Genomic DNA, 25,198 nt, shown 5'->3' with positions numbered 1-25,198 from the left:
AGCCCAGCATTGAATTTATGGGTGATACTCTGTTCATTGGGGTCAGCACCTTTTAAGATCACTGTCCATTTCAGGCTAAATATTACTCCAAATGCAGTGTTGTATAACAACTAATTAATTACTGTACTTAAGTCTGTAAATGGTGCCCAAAGGTGCTGAAATGATGTGCACTAAGCTAGCATTCTATAAAAGACACTCTGCATGGATCAGCCTTTACAGAATACTAGCTTAGGGCCTGATTCTAAAAACAGCCTTCTGATTGTAGCCAGCGGTAGGCATCATACCGCTATCTAATGGACCAATTGGGATGCACATTTTTTAATAAAAATTGATGGTGCGAAGGACACCTACAATGTAGGCATTGTTTGTGTGTGCACAGAGATGTCTAGGCATGTCTATGGATGCCTAAGGTTGGCATATGTGTGGTTTATGCCAGAAGAAGCCTTAGGCATCAGTAGGCGTGTCTAGGCGCTTCTCGTAGGCGTGAATCAGACGCCTTCAATGTAGGCCTGGAAAATGCTGGCCTACATTTAAAAACAAAAATAAACTCCGCCCTCCCCCAGCCGGCTCGATGGTCTTCAGAGTTTAGTTATTCTGGTTCCTGAGGAAGGGAGTTTTTGTTCCCGAAACCATGCCTGGTTGACCTTGTTTTCCTGTGGATCTTCTTGCTTTCGGGAGACCGTTTTACCACCTATCTCCAGCTAAGTCAGCGCTTTTGATTCTTGTGGGAGTTGTTTTTGGGGGAGGTTCTCTAAGAGACTGTTGATTGACCTCACTTGTGTGTATTGCTCTGTGCTTTATTTTTTGCACTTTTTGCACTTATTGATTTATATCACACACCTTGGAAGTACCCCATGATGGTGTGGGGGCAGGGACTGGTTGTCCTTGTCTCATGATGTGAGCGTAGGAGTATTGGTCCCTTCGCTGCTTTATCACACTGAGGGCACTCCTTCATTAAATTAAATTATATTATATTAATTACTCTTTGGAATTTCACCGTTTGTGTGTTCACAAGTGTTTGGTTAGTGAGCAGTCTCTTTGAGGACCGACTTATCTTTACTGGCCTACATTTAAGGTATCAGTTGGAGAAAAAAGATGCAAATCTGGAAATGGTGATTGACACACGGGTGGCGCCCATTTTACAGGCACCTACTGCGGCAGGCACCGTTTCCAGAATAAGGCCCTTAGTGCATGAATGCCCACCAAAGGCTAGTGTAAATGCTGGTGCCCAACTGATGGCAGATAGGCACACAGCAGCAGATGTTCTATAACATCGCGCATAATTTCTGGGAGTGCCTCTGACCCGCCCATGCGCCTCCCATTGTCACATACTTTTTGGAGTTGTGCACCATGAAATTTAGTAGTGCACGTTATAGAATAAGGTGTAAGGCTGATCCACGTATAACTCCTAATTACTGCCAGTTAAGTGCTTGTCAATGCTAACAATTGATTGTTATTGCCCTTTTAGCTAATTAGTTTGTGCGCAGATCTGCAATCCATGCCCAAAATCGCATGCCCAACTTTGGGCAACCCAAACAGAATTTGGGGGTATATGCAGTTTAGTCAAAAGACCCCTTAATGATAAGAACATAAGAATTGCTATCAAACCCAATATCCTGTTTCCAACAGTGGCCAACCCAGGTCCTAAGTACCTGTAATAAAACAGATTTTATGCTGCTTATCCTAAGAATAAGCAGTGGATTTCCCCAAGTTATCTCAATAATGGCCTATGGACTTCTCTTTTTTGGAAATTATCCAAACCTTTTTTAAACCCCACTAAGCTAACTGATTTCAACACATTCTCTGGTAACAGATTCCAGAGTTTAATTACACGTTGTGTGAAGAAATATTTTCTCTGGTCTGTTTTACAACATATACATAAACACATACATGAAAAGATTCAATATTAAACATTATTAATACTGTCAACATAAATGTTTCAAAGACTTTTGGTTTGACACAGTATAGTAGTTCTTATGAGTTAAATGTAAACATGCTCTGCATCCACAATAAACCAATCTCCCCAAACAAAAGGTGCAGATTATAACTAGGACATGCTAGCGGCAGGAATGAGTGGGTTTCACTCCTACCCACCAGAGCCTATTGGACCACCAGGGAACTAGAGGCAGGCCCTTGAGGAGCCTGCAGGGGAAGGTGTGGCTGCTGCCTCTGCACCCAGAGGTTGTGAGATCAAATCCTAGTGTTGCTCCTTGTGACAGTGGGCAAGTCATTTACTCCTCCGATGCCCACTGCTTTGAAGCTCAGCTGCCAAAGTCACAAAAAGTCCCAATTCCCTTTCCTTACAGGTGAATAAGGGGGAGGAGGGGTCTGGTATTACATTACATTACATTAGGGATTTCTATTCCGCCTGTGCCTTGCGGTTCTAGGCGGATTACATTATAGAAGATATCTGGGCAGTTCTGGTAGAATTACATTTCAGGATAGGAGTATATTACAGTAACAGTAAAGAGTTATGATATTACAAGTTCACAGAAGATAATACTTATCACAGAAGTTATTACATTTAACAGAAGATAATGCATTTTGCAGAGGTAATACATGGCAACTCGATCGTTTAAATCGGGTGTAATGTTGAAGAGTTACAGTACATTTTAGGTCACAGACAAAGAGATAGTATAGATGGGTGTTTCCGAAGTCATTGGTTGGGAACTCATTGGGTGGTGGTTAGAGTGATGGGAGGTATTTTTTGAACAGTAGTGTTTTTATTTCTTTGCGGAACTCTTTTATGTCTGTTGTTTTGGTCAGTAATTTTGAGATGTCAGAGTCTATTTTAGCTGCCTGTGTCCCCAGGAGGTTGTCATAGAGTTTCTTACGACAAGTACCGTTGAGTGGTGGATAGGTGAAAAGGTTCTGTGTTCTCCTTCTTCTTGGTGGGTGGTAGTGATGAAAACGGTTATTTAGGTAACTGGGTGCCGTGCCATGGGTTACTTTGAAAATGAGACAGTAGAGTTTGAATTGTGTTCTTGCTTTTATTGGTAGCCAGTGAGATTCTAGGTATGCATTGGAAATGTGGTCGTATTTGCTGAGTGAGTATATGAGTCTGAGGGCTGTGTTCTGGATGGTCTGTAGTTTTTTTATTGTGTTGGTCGGGCAAGGTAAGTAGAGGCTGTTGCAATAGTCGACAATACTTAGCACAAGGGATTGGACAATGATCCTGAATTGGTCTTTGTTAAAGAATTTCCTGATTTTTCTTAAATTTCGCATTGTGAAGAATGCTTTTTGGGTGACCTTTTGGATTTGTGTTTGCATTGTGCAGCATCTGTCTAAATGTATTCCTAGGATTTTGAGGGAGTTCTGTATAGGGTACTTGATTGAGTTTACTTCCAGTTCTGTTAGGGATGGTTTTTTGTCCTTCTCTAGTAATAAGAATTTGGTTTTGTCAGAGTTCAGCTTCAACTTGTGATCTGTCATCCATTTATCCACTGTTTCTAATGTAGTTTTCAGGCGTTCTGTGGAGATTGGGTTGTGTATGTCGAATGGAAGGAGGATGGTTATGTCGTCTGCGTAGCTGAAAGAAGTAATATTTTGGGTGTCTAGGGTGGTGCCTAAGGAGGATATGAATAGGTTGAAAAGTGTGGGAGAGAGGGGAGAGCCTTGTGGTACTCCACATGGATTGGACCATGGTTCAGATAGAATGTCTTTAGATTTGACTCTGTATGTTCTAGTTTTAAGGAAGCCTTGGAACCAGTTATGAACTTTACCTGAAATTCCTATTGCGTCTAGTTTTTGGAGAAGTATGGAGTGGTCCACTAGATCGAATGCAGCTGAGAGATCAAATTGGATGATTAGCAGCCTGTTTCCTTGGCTGAGGTGACTTCGAGCTATGTCTAGTAGAGATACCAGGAGAGTTTCTGTACTGTAGTTGGTTCTGAATCCGGATTGGGATGGATGTAAGATATTGTGGGCTTCAAGGTAAGTGGACATTTGTTGTGCAACTAGTCCTTCTATTATTTTGACGTATGTTGGGATAGAAGCGATTGGTCTGTAATTTGATGGGTTATTTGTTAGACCTTTGGGGTATGAGGGAGTGTACACTATTGTTGGAAGGTGCCAGGTGGGGGGACAGTCTGGCATTGGATGGTGGTACACAATTTGTCCCCGTTTCCAGGTCATTTATAAATATATGGGACCGCTCCTGTTCAATATATTTATAAACGACCTGGAGACGGGGACAAATTGTGAGGTTATAAAATTTGCAGATGACACCAAACTCTGCAGCAGGGTTAGAACCACGGAAGACTGTGAGAACCTCCAAAAGGACCTAACGAGACTGAAAAAATGGCAAAAAAGTGGCAAATGAGCTTTAACGTAGAGAAATGCAAGGTCATACATGTAGGGAAAAAGAACCCGATATTCAGCTACAAAATGGGGGGGATCATTGCTGGGGGTAAGTAACCTTGAAAGAGACCTGGGTGTGTTGATGGATACAACACTGAAGGCATCGGCACAATGTGCGGCAGCCTCAAAGAAAGCGAACAGAATGTTGGGTATCATCAAAAAGGGTATCACGACCAAGACGAAGGAAGTCATCATGCCACTGTATCGTGCAATGGTGCGCCCCCCATCTGGAGTACTGTGTCCAGTACTAGTCGCCGTACCTCAAGAAGGACATGGCAGTACTTGAGGGAGTCCAGAGAAGAGCAACTAAATTGGTAAGAGGTATGGAAAACCTTTCATACACTGATAGGTTAGATAAGCTGGGGCTTTTCTCCCTGGAAAAGCGGAGACTTAGAGGAGACATGATAGAAACCTTTAAAATCCTGAAAGGCATAGAGAAGGTAGACAGGGACAGATACAAGGGGGCACTCGGAGAAATTGAAAGGGGACAGGTTTAGAACAAATGCTAGGAAGTTCTTCTTTACTCAGAGGGTGGTGGACACATGGAACGCGCTCCCGGAGGCTGTGGTAGGGCAGGGCACGCTACAGGGGTTCAAAGAAGGTTTGGATAAATACCTACAGGATAAGGGGATTGAGGGGTACAGATAGACATAGAGATAGGTATAGGAAAGGCAGGGACAGATAGACATAGAGATAGGTACAGGAAAGACAGGGTCACTTAACAGGTCATGGACCTGATGGGCCGCCGCGGGTGCGGGCTTCTGGGCGCGATGGACCTCCGGTCTGACCCGGCAGAAGCAACTCTTATGTTCTTATGTTACACTATTGTTCAAAGATTTCAGCAAGAGGAGTCTGATATCAGGGTGTGAGAGTTGTGAGATAAGATCAGAATCAGGAGGTGAAGAAGGACTGATCCTCATGTTCAGATCCCAGGCAATATAAGCTGGGACCTGCATAGACTTCAATGACAATCATATGCCAATGAGAGCTGGATAGTCAGTGTTAGTGCCCAAAATAGCCTGGCACTGAATTTCTGGGACAAATTTAGCCAGCAAAAGTCAGCATTTGAAAATACACTGACTGCTGCCAGCTGAATATTGAATGGTAATTTCACCACCAAATTTTCATCACATCACATAGCTTGTGTCACATTGAATTGTCAAAGTCCAAACAAAAACTTTTTCATAAACTTTAATTTTGCAGAGCTGCTCTCTCTTTCTTCATTGTCCAAGTAAGGTTTCAAACAATCTCAGAAGGGGCCCCTGTTTTGCTAAAGTTGCCTCAGAAATTCTCATAGCTAAAGTGGCCGCAAAATGGCTATGAGAAACAAAAGAATCCCCAACAATTAAAGGCTTTCCGGAATGATATACACAAGCTCCTCCCACAAGAAATGCTAAATCATTTCACTAGAATGATGGTTCCATAATTCAAAAAGCCTCTCCCACTAAAAAAATAAAAAAAATGTTCTCCATTCCAACACAGTATTTAAATTATGTGGTTCTACAGTGTTTAAAGAATAAATTCATCTCTGTTCACATTGTCTCAAATGTTTGGGCAAATGTTCAGGCTGTTGAAATTGTTCTTAAAACAGTGCATTGAAAAGAAAGTGATTCTTTTTCTTTACAGTGGAAAACTAAAAGCTCCATTATTTTCTGCATCTGAACACAATCGTCTGTGTTTTATCATCCTTGTCTTCAAGGGTCTTCAAGTTTGTCTTGTATACTGAGGATCACACAGACACTGCAATAAGAAAACCATATTCTTTGAAAGATGCATTATCTCAGCCTTTCAATTAAAAATGTGACCAATCCACTTGTCCACAAATTTCACAATGTCAGTCATAATGGAGCATATTAAGCACTCCCCACCCCCACCCGCACATTTAAGGTGCCCAATTTGTTTTTGTGCCATCCTGTCATCTAAGGTCCAGATATCTGCCCAACGCAATTTATCATTATAGTCACAATTTCTACTATAAGAGAACACCAAATTAAGGAGTATAATTGTCAATGTGAACACTTGTTAAGACATGTAAGTTTACCTCTAACGCATGGCATTTTAGCACAAGTCACATTTTATGCAGTAAAACCTAGAAATTAATAACAGGTTAACAGTCTTAATGGTAGACCATATTTGTAATATCTCCCCTAACATCCCAGAAACAGAAGCCTGTACTTCTGGGTCTTTCCTGCCCTTTTTGGTTAGACTCAGTTTAGCTAAGTTCTTCTATGAACTTTTTAAATTTAGGTGACTTAGAGGAGGGGGGGGGGAGCATAATCAAAACTTTGAAATGTCCAAAAAGCAGCCCAAGTCGGCACTTGGATGTCCTAATAGCAGGGATGTCCAAGTGCCGATAATCAAAGCCAACTTTCTGGATGTTTAGAACTCAAAGGGGCATGTTGGGATGTGTGTTATGGGTGGGCATTGGGTGGGCTTCCACCTGGATATCCTGAAACAATAATTGAAGCTTTTCCAGGATGTCCTAGGCGGAACTTACATGCCGGGACTTAGACGAATGTAAAACAGGTCTAAGTTCTCCAAAGGTGGCCAAACTGACAAGAAGATCACTGAAGGGTTTAAGGCATGATCCTCCCTTACTCCCTCAGTGGTCGCAACCCCCTCCCACCTCCCACCTCCCAAATAGGACATCCTTTGACATGCAGCTCCTGATTGGTGAGGCCCGACTTTAGTATAGGAAGAGGCAGTCGGAGCATACCGAGAATGATTTCCTTCACTTGCTGGCGCTCCAGCTGCCCTCTCCTGCCTCTCTGGCTGCCCTCTCCTGTCTCCCCTGCTAAAAACCGTATTTGTGGTTTTTCAACATTCGCAGGAGTTCCTGGAATGGAACCCCTGCGAATATCGGGGGTATTTTTTATCTTTAGAGAGCAATCTAAATTGGAGAATTTGTCAGACACATGAGTGCATTTTTTTCAAGTACAATAAAATAAACACTTGAAAAAATTATAGTTGAAGTGCTAAAAAAAAAAAAAAATTTCTGTATTCAATATTTCTCTGCAAATCTGTTTATTTTAACTATATTTTGAACTTTGCGTTTTCTAACTAATCTTCCAAGGCTATGATCATTTTTTCAAACCAACTTTTTATTTTTATTTTTTTTTTCTCTCCCCCCCTTTTGTGTTTTTACCCCTTTTATGTTTTTTACTAGACTAAGATAATTGTAACTTTTTCCCCTTCCCCTTTGTGTATCCTGTTTGTCCCTAAATTATATTTATGAAGAAACCTTATTTGTTTTGATTTCGTTTGTCTTTTAATCTAATGTTTTTAATCTTTGTTAAAATTGTTTTAAGATTGATTGTTCCCCCATAAGTTGTCTTAAATTGTGCATCGCTTAGAATATTTTTTTATATAGGCGATTTATCAAATAAACGTGAACTTGAACTTGAACTTGTACTTCAATGTTTTAATGGATCAATTGTTCTTCTGTCATAATAATGTCCCAAAGGGTTCAACCTTCCTGTAAGTTTTTGCCAGTCATTATTTGTATTGGCGTGTGTATATATATATATATATATATATATGTATATATGTGCACCAGTGAATGGGTAGTCTAATGGTTAGTACTGCATAGACTGCAGGTATAAATTCTCAAAACTGACACATTTTGATCACTAAATTGAAAATAAAATAATTTCCCTACCTTTGTTGTCTGGTGATTTTATTTTTCTAATCATCCTTTTCCACTCTATGATTGCACTTCCTTCTGACTGTGCTCTTAACTGTGTTCCAGGGCCTTCTTATCCATTGATTGGTTTCTCTTCTTCACTTTCTGCCCTGCATCCATCTTTGGCATTAACTTTTTTTTCTATTTTTCTGCTTTCTTCTCAAAATCTACTTTTTCATGTCTTACCTTCCCTTTCTCTCCCATGGTCTGACATCTCTCTCCTTCCTTCCCTGTTTCCATGGTCTGACATCTCTCTCCTTCCCTTCCTTCCTCCCAGTGGTCCAACATCTCTCTTCTTCCTTTTCCCCTTCCCACAGTTTGGAATCTCTTTCCTTTTCTTCTCACAGTCTGGCATTTCTCTCTCTCCCCTCCTTCCCTTCCATTCCCTGGCCTGGCATCTCTCTCTCTCCTTCTCTCCCCTTCCACTGGGCTGACATCTCTCTCACCTCCAGCCCCTCGCATGTCTCTGCACTTCTCCTCCCTTGCTCCCCTGCCTTTGCCTCTCCCCCAACCCATAGCCAATGTTCTCTCCACTCTCCAGACCCCAATCTTTAAATATCCCTCCCAAGCCCACAACTCCACCCCCACTCCTGGGCCTACCAATGTACCTGGTGGTCCAGCGGAAGTCCTTGTGGCAGGAGCGCAGCCCTGTCACTCCTGCCTCTTTGCTAGGTGCCTTCTAAAATGGCTGCTGCAAACTCTTGCGGCAGCTTGGGTTACTACATGAAATGCCATGAGCAACTGCGAGAGGTCATGGCAGCTATTTTAGAAGGCGACCAAGAGGAGGCAGGAGTGACAGGGCTACGCTCTTGCCACAAGGACTTCCGCTGGACATGCAATAGGTGTAATTTTCAATGGAACCTACTGACTTAGGCACCATTTATAGAATCAGGCCCTTTCTGTTAAGAATTTAAAACATTTTTATTTTAATAGGCTTTTAAAAGTTGGTTTACTTTATTATGGTGATACTGTAATTCCTAGTAATGACTAGTTCTCTTTATTTTTTTATTTTTTTTTTAATTCTTTATTCATTTTCAAATTTACTATAAGTGTAACAATATATCCAAACAAATTAACAATAAATATAACACTTAATAATCATCAATGGTACAACTAATATGCTCTTATCTACCACCCTTCCCACCCTTTCCTATCATATAATCAATACCTTATACAATATGTAACAATAAATTTACCCTCCCCTCCCCCCCTCACAATCAAACTTGTAAATTTAAGGGGAAAAAAAACATAAAATAAAATGTCATCGAAGGAAGTGACGTCATCGTGGCTGATGGCAGCCTAGAGCGATAGCTCCGCGGACCCCCGTGCTGATTTCGGCTATCTTCGCGCGATTTCGCGTGCCTGCACTGTCTACTTCCCTCAGCCTGTTTGTGTAGCTGCTTTGCTGCGTCCCGATGGCGACGCGAAAAAAACAAACCGATATAAAAGCGTTTTCTTCACCGATCCCGAATGGGCCTCCTAAGACTGGCTCTAAAATGGCGCCCGACCCGACCGCGGCTGCGGAGGGCTCACATGCTGATGCAACGTTGCCGACTTTACAGCTGGAGATGCGTGGCTGGTTCCAGGAATTGAAATCTGAAATCTCTGCAGTTCGAGCTGATATCCATGCTGTTGTTGCTGAGCTAAAACGTGAGGTGGGTGAAATCGGGAATCGAGTGGGAGAGACAGAAGTTGCAGTGGAGGCACATGGCTCTGAAATAACACAGTTAAGAGACAGGATTGCAGCGCTGGAGGAAAAAGCTGATGTGAGCACCCTAAAGCTGGAAGATCTGGAGAATCGCTCCAGACGGTGCAACCTTCGCTTTCGGGGTGTGCCTGACACTGTTTCTGACTCTCGCTGTATGGAGGTGATTGATCATATATGTATACAGGCACTAGAGTCCGCTGGTTTACCTGTGGAAGTGGGAAAACCATTGCTGGATAGGGCTCACCGCATCCCTGGCCCTCGTGATGTGAACCGCCCTCGTGATGTTGTGGCCTGTTTCCATCGTTATATGGATAAAGAACATGTGCTTAGGGCGGTAAGGCGTTCTGGGGGAACTGTTAAATGGGAAGAAGCGGACATTGATGTCTATCCTGATGTAGCTCCAGCAACCCTGGCCCGCCGGCGCACGTATAGAGACTGTACCCGTATACTGCAGGAGCGCAGTGTTCGATATAGATGGATTTATCCTATCGGACTGGCTTTTACACATGCAGGCAAGAACTACACTGCAATATCTGTGGCGGATGTTCAGTCTCGAATGGTGGAAGCAGGTTTGATGACGGCTTCAGAAATGGCTCCACTTCCTCAGAGGTCACCTATACCCAAATCAGGAAGAGGGTTGGGATGGCAGAGAGTGGCTAGGTCGGCTGCAGCCCGTCGCCCTTTGGAAGCGGCCACGTCCTCATCCATTTGAACATTTGTGTTTGTGAGATGTGTTCCTGAAATTTTGTGCTGTGTATGTTTCTTCTTCTTTTTGCTGAGCGGCTTCTGTCGCGAAGGTTGTTTATAGGGCTTGTTCTGGGGGTCCCTTTGTGAACTGTTTCTCTACACTTCCTGTACCGTGGTTACCAGGTGCTTTGGTAGCTGGACCATGTGGGGTATTGTTGGGGGGTTGGGGGGAGGGGGGGGTGTTGGTATTGGGAAGGGTTGTGACCGAGTGCTTTTTTGTATGATTGTATGGAAGTATGTTTGTGTATTGTTTTTCTTAGGGTTGCGATTGCAGGGGTTGGTTGATTTGGCTGCTTTGGAACAGGATATTGATTTGGTGATGAAGTGCTTTTTCTTCTCTAGTATAAATGGATAAACTTACTTTGCTGTCTTATAATGTACATGGTCTGAATTCTCCACAAAAGCGACGCTTGTTATTTAAAGAAATGAGCCGCCTGAATAGTGCGGTTGGATTTATTCAGGAGACCCATTTTCAATCTCACTATGAGAAATTGCTTACACACCATAGCTATCCACATGTTTTCCTTTCTTCTAATAAGGTCCGGAAAAAGACCCAGGGGGTGGGTATTTTAATTCATAAACGTGTCCAGGTGGTATTGAGAGAGGTGGTGCGGGATGTTGAGGGCCGCTACATTCTGGTCAAGGCTGAGTTGGATGGCACCTTATATAGTTTACTGAATGTCTATGCCCCAAACGTTGGTCAGGGGGCCTTCTTTACGTTGTTAGAACGTGTGCTGTTAGATCATGTTGAAGGTACTCTCCTTGTAGGTGGAGACTTTAATCTTACCTGCTATCCTCAGGAGGATAATTCCAATTCTTCCATCCGCTATGCTAGAAGCGACAGAAGGGCTTTTCTGCGCTTCCTGCGTAGGCAGGATTTGATAGATGTGTGGCGTTATTTACACCCTGGCACGCGGGATTACACCTTTTATTCATCGAAACATGAATCATATACTAGAATTGATATGTGGATGCTGCCTCGTGTTGCTCTGCCTCGAGCCCTGGCCTCCAGTATTGAACCCCGGGTGTGGTCAGATCATGCTCCCTTGACTCTGGAGTTACAGGTTGGACAGGTTAGAGGTGGTCGTCGTTTGTGGCGTATGAATGACTCTTTGTTGAAAGATCCCAATACCTTGACTCTATTGGAGACTGATGTCAAGGAATTTTTTGTTTTTAACGACGTGGCTGGCATTAATGTTGCGATTCTATGGGAAAGTTTTAAAGCCACCCTTCGGGGTTGTTGTATTTCGAGAGGGTCATATCGTAACCAATGTCGAGTGGCTCGTAGATTAGAGCTGGTGTCCCGCCTTCGACGCCTGGAGAATGCTCATAAGAGAGCTCCGTCGGTGGCTGGGGGGGGTAGCGCTGACGGAGTGCCGGAGGGATTTACAGGAACTTGATTTAGAGGGCATGGCTTGGGCCCTACAGAGACGGAAACAACGGTTTTTCGAATGGGGTGGTAGGGCGGGTCGCTTATTAGCTGCACAGATCAAGCAAACTCAGGCACAACATTCCATAACTCGGATTCGTAATGAATCGGGACAGCTTTGTGCAGATGACGGGGCCATTCATCAGGCTTTTTTATCCTTCTACCGGACTCTGTACTCTCCGGAAATTGAAGCCACGGAGGGGGAGATAGATGCTTTTCTATCTAACGTCACCTTGCCTTGTTTGGCGGAAGTTGATGCAGAGTGGCTCTCTTCCCCTATTCAACCCGCTGAGGTGGTGGCAGCTATACATCATTTGGCTGCTTCCAAAGCACCGGGTGTTGATGGTTTCTCGCCCCTGTTTTATAAGAAAATGGAGGCCCATATAGTCGCTCCTTTGACTAGATTGTTTAATTCTTTTTTGGAGGGGGATTGTTTGCCGTATTCGTTTCGTCAGGCTGCGGTCTCTCTTCTTCTTAAACCCGGGAGAGATCCCCTCCTTTGTGGGTCTTACCGCCCTATTTCGTTGTTAGGAGTTGATTATAAGCTGTTTACCCGTATTTTGGCAGTCCGGTTGCAACGTTTTTTGCCTTTCCTAGTTCATGGAGATCAGTGTGGTTTTATTTCAGGGAGGCAACCTGGTGATAATATTCGAAGAGTGTTAGATCTTATTGGAGTGGCCCATCAAGATTCTGTTCCAGCTGTCTTGTTATCAGTTGACGCTGAAAAAGCCTTTGATAGGGTTTATTGGCCGTTTATGCTAGCAGCTTTGAAGAAGATGGGCATTTCGGGTGCTTTTCTACATTGGGTGACCTTATTATATGCTGCTCCGGAGGCTTGCTTAAGGGTTAATGGACGATATACTGCTAATTTTATGATTCGTAGAGGAACTAGGCAAGGGTGCCCTTTGTCACCGCTGATTTTCGCGTTGGTTATGGAACCTTTAGCAGCTGCTATCCGTGCGAATGCTGATATTCAAGGGATTGTGGTGGGTGACGAAGAACATAAGATCTTACTGTATGCTGATGATATTTTATTTACCTTGACCCACCCACATCATTCTTTGACAGAGGTGCTTCGTGTTTTGACTATGTTTGGTGTGGTGGCTGGCTTTAAAATTAACATTGAAAAATCTGAATTGCTTAATGTTTCCCTTCCGGACTTGTTGGTAACGGACTTACGTGCTACGTTTTCGTTTCGATGGGCGGCTAAATCCATTAAATACCTCGGTGTGCGTATATCTCGAAGACTTTCTGACCTTTTTGAATTGAATTACCCTCCGTTGCTACGAACTGTGTTTGCTGATCTGGATCGATGGGAGGGATTGAGATTGTCTTGGATGGGTAGGATTAGTGCTTTGCGTATGAATGTGCTGCCTCGTTTTTTGTATCTGTTCTCCTGCCTGCCTCTCTCAATTCCTAAACGGTTCTTGCTTAGGCTACAACGGCGGGCCTTTGCTTATATCTGGACACGTAAACCCCCTAGGGTGCGGAGGGAACGTATGTATTGGGACAGGTTACACGGGGGAATGGGTGTCCCTGATTTTTCTACATATTATTATGCATCCCAACTGCAAGGACTGTTTCATTGGGCATATCCCTCCCAGCGCTGGGTCTCTCTGGAACAGGCTTTACAACCTGCCTACCCATTGGCAGCAGTGCCCTGGCTGTCTTTTGATATCCTTCGGGATCTGCAGACTGGGACATCTTATGGGATGGAGTGTACTTTGCATGCGTGAAGCCGGGTTCGACGAGCTTGGTTCCCACGTCAGCGCTATTTCTATGCTACTCCCATTAGATTTGCCCCTGATTTTCTGCCTGCTAGAGATACTGTGATTTTTCGGCGTTGGGAAATGGAGGGACTTAGGGTCCTAGGTCAGCTGATAGTGGGTGGTCATCTGGTACCCTTTGCTGCCTTGCAATCTATATATGACCTCCCCTCTACGGATTTTTTCGCCTATGTCCAACTTCGAGATTTTATGGTGAAGAGGGTGATCCCTGAGTGGGAAGGGGCAGACTCTGCTTTTCTCCAAGTTTTTAGGATGGGATTTGGGGTGGGCCTTATTTCACGTCTTTATAGGGCTCTTTTATACACTAGGCCACAGGCCCGCACATATGAACATCGTTGGGAACTCTTGCTGGGTAAGGCCTTTGATTATCAACAATGGGACTGCCTTTATGGTACATTGCTGAGAGTCTCTTTAGCATCCCCCTTAGTTGAGCAAGGGTATAAGATGCTATTTCAGTGGTACCTTACGCCGGAAAAGGTGCACCGTTTCTATCACTGTGGAGATGGACACTGCTGGCGTAACTGTGGGTGTCTGGGCACTTTTGGGCATATCTGGTGGGATTGTGTTAAGATTGTACCTTTTTGGAAGATGGTTCAACAACTGATGATTGATGTATTACACCTACCCATTCTATTGCGTATGGAAATATTTTTACTTAACTATCCTTTGGGGAGTTTGGATGTGGATCAGAATCATTTTGTGGCCCTGGTTGCTACGGCAGCTAGACTCACTGTGGCTACATATTGGAAGCGTGCCTCTTTGCCTTCTCGTACTGAACTGTTACATAAGGTTGACCAAATTTACTTGATGTCTAAACTGACTGCTTTAAATAATGATTCCTGTGGTACGTTTCATCGTCAGTGGTCTCGTTATGGCTCCTGGCGGGGTTTTCTTTGAACTATTCTTATTTTCATTTTCATCTTCCTTTGTTTTAGGCCTATATTGTATCACTCGGTGGGGGGGTGGGGGGGTTATGTTATTTCATATGGGCAATGTACTTTTGCTGTTGGCATGCTGCCTGTGTATTGTTTTCATTTTGTTCAATAAAATATTAAATTTAAAAAAAAAAAAAAAAAAAAAAATGTCATCTAATCAGTACAATACTTTCTAAATGGCTCCCACACATCCTGAAATTTCCTGAAAAAACCGCGCTGTATTGCAATAAATCTTTCCATTTTATAAACATGACATAAAGGAATTCCACCAGAAATTATAATTTAATCTACTCCAATTTTTCCAATTATACGTAATTTGTTGAATGGCAACCCTAGTCATTATAAGTAATAATTTGTTATTATTTGTAGAAATCTGACTTTTTGCTCTCATTGCCATACCAAATAGCACAGTATCATATGATAATGCCACTGGGTTATCTAATAAACAATTAATTTGGTCCCAAATTGATTTCCAGAAATTCATAATAAATGGACAATAGAATAATAAATGATCTAAAGTCCCAGCTTCAAGATGACAGTGCCAACATTTATTAGACTTAGAGCTATCCAATTTTTGTAATCGAACAGGGGTCCATAATGCTCTATGTAACAGAAAAAACCAAGTTTGTCTCATAGATGCCGAGACTGGTACTTAATCTCAATACTCCAAATGTCTCTCAGACCAGTGTTTAGTTTCTTTTTAATAAATCCAGTCAGCAATTTATACCACTGGGCGGCCTGGTGACCCAAAAAGTCCGCCTGAAAGCATAGGAACGCCATACTAAAATGATTACTAAGGTTTTTCCATTCAGGGAACCCTGCCTGAATGGCTTGCTTCAGTTGCAACCATCTAAAACATTCTGATTTATTAAGACCATATTTATGTTGCAACTGTGAAAATTCAAGCATTTTACCATTAGAGATAACATCATCTAATAAGTGTATTCTTGCTATCATCCAATGCTTCCAGGCGAGCCTTTCTCCTCCAATTTGAATCTTGGAGTTCAGCCATATAGATTGATTTGTAGATTTGTGAATTGGAATTGTTGTTAAATTACTTACATAACGCAATGTTTTCCATGTATCAGCTAATATTCTGTTATCTTTACTGTAATTAGGCATTTTGATACTGAGCACATGACAAAGGCGCAAAGGAGACATGAGTTGCCATTCAAGCCACAACCAATCTGGGAGTTTTTCCATGAGCTCTAGGAGGACCCAATACATACCCTGGCACAAAATATAGGCTTGATGATACCTATAAAAATTGGGAAAATTGGCTAGTTCTCTTTATTTTAATTTTCATTGAACTACAAAATATCTAGAGGAATGCAAGTTAAGAACATAAGAATTGCCATACTGGGACAAACTGAAGGTCCATCAAGCCCAGTATCCTGTTTTCAACAGTGGCCAACCAGGTCCCAAGTACCTAGCTAGATCCCAAGTAGTATAACAGATTTTATGCTGCTTATCCTAGGAATAAGCAGTGTATTCCCCAAGCCATCTCAACAATAGCCTATGGACTTCTCTTGTAAGATATTATTCAAAACTATTTTAAAGTCTGCTATAATTATTGTATTGCTTCAACTACTTCTTCACCATCTCTTAAATTTAAATAATTTATAAAAAAAAAAAAATGAAATAGAATAAGCCCATGCAGAGACGAGGCTCTAAAGAAGTCTTGCCTAAAAAAGTATAGAGAGGTTGAAAAGAAATTGATGATATAAGCAGTTCCTCAAAGAAAAATAAGTGAGTGAATGTGATGTTACACTTGGGAAATATTTTTTATCTTTAGAGAGCAATCTAAATTGGAGAATTTTTCAGACACACGAGTGCATTTTTTTCAAGTACAATAAAATAAACACTTGAAAAAATTATAATTGAAGTGCTGAAAAAAATAACATTTCTGTATTCAATATTTCTCTGCAAATCTGTTTATTTTAACTATATTTTGAACTTACTTCAATGTTTTAATGGATCAATTGTTCTTCTGCCATAATAATGTCCCAAAGGGTTCAACCTTCCTGTAAGTTTTTGCCAGTCATTATTTGTATTGGCGTATATATATGTATGTATATATGTGCACCAGTGAATGGGTAGTCTAATGGTTAGTGCAGGAACTTGAAAACCTGGGGTACTGAGTTCAATTCCTTCTGCAGCTCTTTGTGATTCTAGATAAGTCATTTAACTCTCCACTGCCCCATGTACAAAATAAGTACCTCAATATTTTTTTTACTTTTCACATTTAATGACATTTAAACCCCACATTAGCCTGTTATAGGCTTCAACAAAACAATGAGTCAGAGCCCGAACAAATTAGGAATACTTACTTATCTATGCTATGCTAAAGTGTTTTATATTTCGCTTTATTTCCAAATGGATTCAAACTTGATTGCAATAAGAATTAAAAAGGACTTAATTACTGATTTGTTTTTCTAGGTTAGGAGGTTGTTGATAATAGTGAGAGATCCATCTTTTAAATAGGTAGGTTTTTAATTGCATTCAAAAGATGCTATAAGAAAATGATATGTCTGTCTGTATGTTTTATATGTTTGTCGTAAACAATTATATGAATTTACTTTTGAATATAAGAACATAAGAAGTTGCCTCCACTGGGTCAGACCAGAGGTCCATCCCGCCCAGCAGTCCGCTCCCGCGGTGGCCCATCAGGTCCGCGACCTGTGAAGTGGTTTCTGACCACTTCTATACCTACCTCAAGTTCTATCTGTACCCCTCTATCCCCTTATCCTCCAGGAACCTATCCAAACCTTCCTTGAACCCCTGTACAGAGTTCTGGTTTATCACCTCCTCCGGAAGCACGTTCCATGTGTCCACCACCCTCTGGGTAAAAAAGAACTTCCTAGCATTTGTTCTAAACCTGTCCCCTTTCAATTTCTCCGAGTGACCCCTAGTGCTTGTGGCTCCCCACAGTTTGAAGAATCTATCCTTATTCACTTTCTCTATGCCCTTTAGGATTTTGAAGGTTTCTATCATGTCCCCTCTAAGTCTCCTCTTCTCCAGGGAGAACAGCCCCAGCGTTCTTAACCTGTCAGCGTATGAGAAATTTTCCATACCTTTTATCAGTTTAGTCGCCCTCCTCTGCACTCCCTCGAGTACCGCCATGTCCTTCTTGAGGTACGGCGACCAGTATTGAACACAGTACTCCAGGTGCGGGCGCACCATTGCGATATCAAGGACCCAAATCTGGAATAGTTTAACATTAAGTTTGCATTAACCTGAGTCGTATTATCAGTTTAGGAAAATGTTAAAGACATTAATTATTCTTGAATATTTGTTATATTCTGTAGAACCCAATTTGAGGATATCTATATTGTAAATTGCATTGATATCTTGTTGATATTTTGCTGGGTATAAGAATTTGTATGGTATGGTATAATCTAATTGCAAATAGCAAGTCATTCTAAATCTTTGCTCCCATATAATAAAGTAGTTAGTGACGCTTTTTAAATTTAACCTTTAGTAGTTTTGTGTATGATAGTGTACATGTCTAACAGATATATACACACATCCACAATCTTCTATGTAAGTATTCCAATAAGAAACAACCAAACTCCACAGAGAGAAAGAAAAAAGACCAGAGATGAAGAGGACCGGAAGGGGTATCAGACAGCCCAACACTCAGCCATAGAGTGCTGGGAGCGAATCCTCATTTAACCCCACGGAACCTCCACCCCCTCGTATTGTGTACTGTACACAATACGAGGGGGTGGAGGTTCCGTGGGGTTAAATGAGGATTCGCTCCCAGCACTCTATGGCTGAGTGTTGGGCTGTCTGATACCCCTTCCGGTCCTCTTCATCTCTGGTCTTTTTTCTTTCTCTCTGTGGAGTTTGGTTGTTTCTTAACAGATATATAATCAATTTCTCAGCAATGAAAGATATCATGATCCAACAATTGATAAGAAGGTTTTCAATTTTTTTTCTCTGAAAACAAGATAATTGGCTTAATGTCTTATTTCCTTAGGCAAAGAGTTCCACCATTTAACAGTTTGAAATGAAAATCTAGCTGATTGGACATTGTTATACACCAATTTACTGCAATTTGGGTAATGGAGCGTCAAATACTATCTCAAATCTATTTTGGCATTTCTGATAAATTAACAAAGCCCTTCATATACTTAGGAGCTATACCATGTATAATCTGGGGTGAACCAATATATAAACTGTTTTGATTGTAACTACGTAAAGGCGGGATATCAAATCTCATCCCCTTTCCTTTTAAAAATGTATTTATCACTGCTTACATTTTAAGGCAAGATAGTTGAAAACGGTGTGGAGGCTTGAATGACTGAAACAATTCTAGAAGAAAAAGAGTCCTTGCTTTCAGTGAGTATATTACTGTACCTTCAAAAAATGCTTGCATGAGCAGGAGGAAGTGACTTATCCTCAAGCTTTTGCATAAGAAGGATGTAGTACGTTATCACTCTCATTTTTCTCTTCTCACATTGTGTATCTGCCTTAGATTACTTCGTGTATATTTGGAACAGAGAGAGAAAATATAAGACCTGATTGGCAGCCACCAGGGCTGCTGGATAAAGTACTGGTTGCACCAGCCCTTTAAATGACATTACTGAATATGAGTACAAGTGGTGATCACCTTGGCTCTCGTACACATGTTACGTGTCTCATCAATGTTGGGAAACCAGCAGCAATAAACATATGAGGTGGATGAGGGGTGGCATTTCAGGAGCAGTGAACAACCTGATCCCTTATAATCTTAATGCATGAGTAGAAACCTACATGTAAAGCAGATGACTGTTGAACAGAAGAACAAAAGAATAGCCTTTCTGGGTCAGACCAATGGTTCATCAAGCCCAGTTCTTTGTATAACTTTAGGGACAGCTCTCAGGGGTCCTCAAACTCTACTACCCATTCTATCCATAAATTTTATTCATATAACTTACAACGGTGCTTTCAAGAAACCCAGATTTACAAAAATGACTTAGATGATCAACATCAATTCAATAACTGCGGAAGGGTGGGGGAGAAGAAAAAATGCTGGCAACTTTATGGGGGGGGTAAAGGGTGTAAAAAGACACTCAAATATAAAGCAAAATCCCTACTTTTCAAGTTTCAAGTTTATTCAAAATTCTAAGCGATGTACACATCAAAAAAATTACAAATTTTTAGGGGACAACAAAATAAACGACAGACTAAATCTTACAAAACATATTAAAGACTAACCTTACAAACATATTAAAACAAAAGGAAAGAAAGGGAAGAGAAATACAAGTTGTTGATAGTAAATGACACGTATGGGAAAAAACAATAGGAAGGGAGAGATCCATGTACTTCAGAGAAGTTATGAAGTGGAATTTAAATGAGGCTCCTAGTCAGCTTTTTAATTTGCTCTTGAATCTGTCCAAGTCACGTTCTTCCCTTAAATAGATAGGGAGTGAATTCCATGTTTGGGGGTCTGTGACAGAAAAAAATGAATTACCGCTGTGTATTAATAATTTTAAGTGAGGGAATTATTAGTAGATGATCGTTTGACCTCAATAATCTAGTTGAGGTGTAGGGAATCAGTAATTTATGAATAAAAGCAGGAGTTTTATATAGTAAAGATTTGAAAGTAAGAAGACTTGGTTTATACATTATACAGTGAGCTACTGGGAGCCAATGCGCTTTCTTAAGGAGAGGTGTCACATGATCGAATTTCTTAGCTTTCATTATAAGTTTAATAGAAGCATTCTGGATAATCTGTAAACGTCTGATTTCATTTTGGGCTATTCCCTTGAGTAGAGCATTGCAATAATCAATTTTAGAAATTACAAAGGAATGAATTAATATGTTAAGTACCTTTGGACATAGAAATTTCGAAACTGAACGGATTTGACGAAGTCTGAAAAAAGTTGATTTAACAATACTACTAATGTGGTCATGATAGGTTAATTTATAATCAAAGATAACCCCTAGGATCTTAATGCTACTTATCGACTGTAAAGTGGTACCCTTGATAGTGATTGGAAAAATGAGCTTAGAACCATCTTTCCAGGGAAAGAACATAACGTTTGATTTATTAACATTAAGAGCTAATCTGTTAGCGTCACGCCACTGGTGAATCTGTTCAAATTTCTTATTGATTGCTATTGTTTCAAGAGGGTTATTGGAATCTAGCGGATGTAAAAGCTGAATATCATCTGCGTAAGCAAATACGTTAAAAACCAATGGATTGGCAGAGAGTCATCAAGGGTGCAAGAAAAATATTGAACAAAAGTGGTGAGAGAATGGACCCTTGTGGAATACCATGTGTTGCCGAGAAACTTTTGGAGGTGGTATTGTTGAAGGACACAATCGAAGAGCGATTTGCAAAGTAAGATTTAAACCAAAAGAGGACCTGATCCCTGATGCCTGATGCCAAATAATATTGGTTTTCATTAAAGTATATAGTATATGGTACTTAGTGTCTTCGATTTAGTAGGCAGTAAGAGATCCTGAGTTAATTATATGTTTGCCAGTTAGTACACAATAAGTATAACACACTAGTTGCCTGTTTCTGCATGTTAAACTGTGTGTTACTGAATGTTTTCAAATTTTTCTTTTGGGGGCATGGCATGGGCAGATAGTGGGTATAGAAGTACAAATCAAACTACTGCAACATCCCTTAGTAGAAAGAATCCTAGGCTTCTTTGCATAAAATGGGACCTGTGCTACAATAGCATGAATTATTGGTAAAAACATGTCTTAACAATAGTCCTTGTTAATGAATATCTTATTGCCTTAAAAGAAACAAACTTCTTGATATTCAGTGGCACTTGGTTCCCAAGCCTGTCCAGGGGGCCTCCCAGCCAGTCAAGATTTTCAGGATATGCACAATGAATATTCATTAGAAAGATCTGAATGCATTGCCTCCACTGCATGAAAATCTCTCGTTTAAATATTCATTGTGGATGTCCTGAAAGCCTGACTGGACAGATTTGCTGCTGAAAATCTAGACAGACTCTAACAAACCCCCCCCCCCCACCCCCACCCCTCAAGAACTTATGCTGTCCAAAGTGCATTGGGGCAGTCCAGGGATTAATAATATTCAGCAAATTTCTAATTGTGCTAGAACAGCAGAAGGTTTGTCATAAATTAACTGGATAGTTTTCTGGGTACAGGCGCTGAATCTGGTGGCAGATACCTCTATGTATACCTGGATTTTCAGAGCCAATATCCAGATATTGGCTACCATGGAAACATAGAAACATAATGGCAGATAAAGGCCAAATGGCCCATCTAGTCTGCCCATCCACAGTTACCATTATCTCTTTCTCTCTCCAAGAGAACCCATGTGTCTATCCCAGGCCCTCTTGAATTCTGGGTAGAATTTTAAATGCCATGGCTGGTTTTAAAAGAAACACTGACTGCAGAGTTTGGAATTTGACTGGGTAAAGTATGATTCTGGGAGGATGGGATATAAATCCTAATCTAATACTTAGTTTTGTATACCGAGTCTTCAATCCAGGAAAGCTCGACTCGGTTTACAGTAATTGGGTTAGGATAATAAAAATATAAAACAGTAAATAGGATGAACTAATAATAATATAACAGAAGAAGAAAAGGAGTTAATTACCAAAATGTTTGGTAAACAGAATGGTTTTCAAAGACTTACGAAAGGAAGGAAGGGAGCTGGAGCTACGCAAAAAAAGTGGAAGATCATTCCAAAGTTGGGTGAACTTAAAGGACAAAGATTTACCAAAAGCCTTGGTTTTTTTAATACCTTTACTAGATGGGCAGGATAGCTTAAATTGTTGGTCGCCCCTTGCAAAAGAGAATCTATAAAGATTCCAAGAGAGAGAAACTAATGGAGTGAAAATACCAAAAAGAATTTTAAAAATGACACAGGAGCATTTAAACTGGACTCTAAAATACACAGGAAGCCAATGAAGGTTATAGAGTAATGGTGTCACATGATCAAACTTACATTTCCCGAAAATCAATCTAGCAGCAGTGTTCTGGACCAATTGTAGTCTAAAAAGACAGGTTTTTGTGATACCAAGATAAAAAGCATTACAGTAGTCGAGGTGAGATAAAATAATCGACTGAACCAGAATGGAAAAATGTTGTTGATGAAAAAGATGTCTGACTTTTCTTAGCATACGTAGATTGAAAAAACATTTCTAAATTTTCTTCACACTTCTACCTCTAACCCTCTGTTGTAGTTCCTTCCTATTTCTCCTACTGTAAACCGCATCGAGCTCTACGAACATGGAGATGATGCAGTATACAAACCTAAGGATTAGATTAGATTAGATTAATCACAGAGCTAATCTGATCCTTAAAAGGAAGCAAGGAATCAAAAAGGACTCCCAAGATCTTGTCAGAAAATTCCAAATAAATAAATAGTGTGCAAAAGATTAGGAACTTACCACATGCGTAGGGTTACCATGTAGCTTCAGAAAAAGGAGGATGGATTGAGACGTCTGGGCTTTACTTCATTTGCTTTCAATGGAAGTAAAACCTGGATGTTTCAATCCATCCTCATTTTTCTGGAGCCATATGGTAACCCTACCTCAGCGCATCCCGCGGTCAGCCCTTTTAAAGAGCAGTAAGCATGCACTAGCATTTGCCACACCTTAGTAAAAGGGCCCCTGTATTCTTCTTGATGCAATAAAGTCTTTTGAATGCGCCTACTTTGTTCATCGCTTTTGTGATCTGCTTTTGTTCCTGCTAATTCAAATGCCACAGATTCCTGCCTCCTTTTGTTCCAGCATGTCCATTACCCATACTGTTAGAGTTTATGCTAGGGATCATCAAATTTATGCTCTTTGATAACAGAGTTAGGCAAAGATAATGGCTCAGCCGGTGGCCTCAAGAGTTTATCAATTCTGTTATTGCTACTGAAATACGAAGAACCATTTGTTCACAAGGATTTGCATATGAAAGATCTCAAAGAATAGTGGCAGCCTTGGAAACCCTGACTCCGTGAAGCAATGACTGGGGAAAACAACAGCAGCGTGAACGCAACAAAACTGCACCAGTAGCATTCATTTTTCACTATGCTCAGAACAGATCATCAATATTGTACAGTAATTGCAAAGATGCCAATTAGCCATATTGTTAGTACTTATGCTAATGACCATCAAATGTACACCTTGCGATAACAGTATGGCAGAGGTAACTCCTGTGGCCTCATGAATTTATCAATCCTAATGTCTACTGCTGTGCCATTATCCCTGTATTATTAATATGGCTAATAGATGCACTGCATGAAAAACAGATGAACTCATGGCTATATAGCATATTAGTTCCTGCCACCAGCTCACCTGACAGAAATATAATTTCTTATGGAGCATATATTCCATTTATCTGCTTTCAAAACACCAGAACGCTTGCCTTGGCCTCACACCTAGTTAGTACTAAGTCAGTGTTCCAGCAGGAACTCACATCTGGAGCCAATTGATTGGATTTTAGCCAGTCTCAGTAGTTAAAGGCAAGCAATATTTCATCTCAGTATGCATTTCACTCATCTCTAAGAAGGCAGTTCATTCTCTGAGTCCCAGATGTATTTCTTTGCCTTTTTATATGCTAAAAGAAAAAGTATTCACACAATTCAGAAAGTAAAAGCAATAAAGACTTGCAGTTAGGCAGGCATTTCAAATGGACTGAGGGCTGCATGCTGTCTTATTCCACAAAACACAGATTTATTTGTGAATATTTGCTCATCCAAAAAAAAAAAAAAAAAACAGCAACAACCACCCATAAAGGAGGAATGCATTATATGTATATCAGTAAAATCATGTAAAATTTGTAGTTTGCATCAAAAATACTTTTTCCTTTCAGTTATCTTTTCTGACAACATAGAAAGTGTTATCTTCCCCAAAGTTTACATAAATATGTTTCTCTGAGCAGATCCACTCGGGTTCTTTTCTATACTAGAATGCCTGCAGTTTACCTGCCTCCCGAAGAATGAACAAAACCTGAACACTAAGCTAAATTGGTTCAATCTCTTTAGCAGCAGGAGGCAATACGTTCCCAGAGTATGTGCTTGGTTCTAGGTATGCAGGAGAAAACTGGTAAAATTATTAGAGGTAAGCTACTTAGAGCTGTCATACCAGTCAATTTCAGAATCAGAATCCAGGTGCATCATCCTGCTATGGTCTCGCTGACATTCACCCTTGCTCCCTCCCCTTCCCCCCTCTGATTCATCATGAATTTGACACAGGTGCCAACACAAGCATAACATAAGGGAGCAATTTTCTGATACACTCAAGGAAGACCCTTAGGGATGATACAATATGTGCCAAGGTAATATTGCATTACTTTTAAAAAAATCTATTTTTTTCTCTTTTGTACAAGAACCTTTATGTGCCACAGAACTACATCTAAGAATATTGTATATCTCAGTGCCTGTCAATAAATACTCAAAGAAAGAGGGCAGTGACAATCTGACCTTTGCTATACTATATTTCAGGCACACTCTCTGATAAATACTGCAGTTGCTCCTGGAAAAAAAAAACAAGTACAGACTATTTTTGGGTTTTTTTGTTTAAATCATTTAGTGGCCTTTTTGTTAAACTGCATTAGGTGCTAATACTTGCCTAACACGGC

The 25,198-nt window shown here is 40.8% G+C and overlaps 1 long non-coding RNA gene across 1 annotated transcript; it reads right to left on the bottom strand.

Annotated features, from left to right (window-relative positions):
• Positions 1-5,105: 5,105 nt before the first annotated feature.
• On the bottom strand, positions 5,106-24,151 carry LOC117354133. The gene is made up of 3 exons (XR_004538125.1): positions 23,914-24,151; positions 17,722-17,851; positions 5,106-6,099 (listed from the first exon to the last, which is right to left on the bottom strand). It is a non-coding gene; the product is annotated as an uncharacterized LOC117354133 (long non-coding RNA).
• Between the last annotated feature and the right edge of the window lie 1,047 nt (positions 24,152-25,198).

The sequence above is a fragment of the Geotrypetes seraphini genome, chromosome 2 (genome assembly GCF_902459505.1).
Source record: "Geotrypetes seraphini chromosome 2, aGeoSer1.1, whole genome shotgun sequence".
NCBI lineage: Eukaryota > Metazoa > Chordata > Amphibia > Gymnophiona > Dermophiidae > Geotrypetes > Geotrypetes seraphini.
This window is presented reverse-complemented; position numbering and strand designations above follow the sequence as displayed.